We start from the raw sequence: 1,355 nt of genomic DNA, 5'->3' as shown, positions 1-1,355 counted from the left end.
TGAATTGTCCCATATGTAGGTGGTTTTTGGTGTATTCATGGAAGAGGTTTAGCTATGCATCCTTCTAGTCTGCCATCTTGGCAATCTCCCCTCTAGACACAGAAAATTTTAAACAGCACTTCTTTGTTGATGATGATGATGATGATGTTAAGGTGATTTAAATGTAACATTACTTAGAGAAAAGCATCTAGAATACTGCTTTGCTTTTATCACTAGAAAAATGGTTTTCTTCCAAAGCTTAACTCAATTAATATCTCACCTCCCCCGATATGCCAGAACCACAAATTCTGTAGGGTGTTAGTTATGCATTAAACTCACCTTCTCATATTCATGACGGCTAAATCATTTTTACTTTTATATTGCCTTCTTACTGATATTTTGCCAAATTCACATATGCACAGGAAGAAAGTTGATATTTTCTCTCTGTTAGCATGAAATGCTTTATTGCTTAACTCAATGGCACCACATTAATTCAAAGGGAGAGAGGCCAATGAGACTGGAAATCAAGCCCTTCAATTCCAAATTTCCACATTTATTGCATTTGAGGATGCCAAGGCGTAATGATAAAGTATTCCAGCAGGAAGAACTCACGGGTTTAAACCTATTTACTCTGCTGTAGCTGAATGTCGCTGCATATGACAAATGTTGTGAATAAGTATGTTTCAAGGCCAAAGAACTCTATGAGATATCCCATCATTCTAAAGATCACAAAATCATTTCAGAAATTGAACAATATTACAGCAGCTTAATAACAAATTTGAATCTTGTGTCTCCAATATGTCAAGAGTCCTTTAAAACATCCCGTGACTGGTTTATGCATAACACTAGCATTCCTCGGCTTCGGACCTTCCAGGAACTGAAACTTAAATTTTCCCAAGAAGAGAATCAACTCACTACTTGGTTATCAACAAAATGTTCAAGCTTCTCATGGTGGATGAACTCAGGAAGTCAGGTTTTGTTAGTGTGAAAGAAACATTTCAATGGACCCATGGACCCATTGTACAGTTCGAGGTTAAGGAACTCACTTCTGGCTTTTAGAACCTGCACCAGCTACAATTAATACCTTAAAAGCATTTGTCCTTGTTCCAAAGGCTTAAAAATGCAACCACAGCCTAATAAAATAAGGGCCCGAAATCCCTGTTGTTTTATATGTGTACATCAGTTCTGAATTTTCTGCAATGAGATTTTTTTTAAAAGTTGTCCTCTTAAACTCATTAGCTATTGACATTTCCAAAACATTCCAGCATTTTCTCATCAGACTGTATCCTCCTGACAACTATTTACATTCTGAGGTGGCACAAAAATCTTTCCTAAGGTAGCATGAGCCGAAGTTGGTATCACTTTGTTTACCATAA

The sequence above is a fragment of the Camelus ferus genome, chromosome X, assembly GCF_009834535.1.
Source record: "Camelus ferus isolate YT-003-E chromosome X, BCGSAC_Cfer_1.0, whole genome shotgun sequence".
In the NCBI taxonomy this organism is placed as follows: Eukaryota; Metazoa; Chordata; class Mammalia; order Artiodactyla; family Camelidae; genus Camelus; species Camelus ferus.
The sequence above is the reverse complement of the archived record's forward strand: the minus strand, read 5'-3'. Positions refer to the sequence as shown.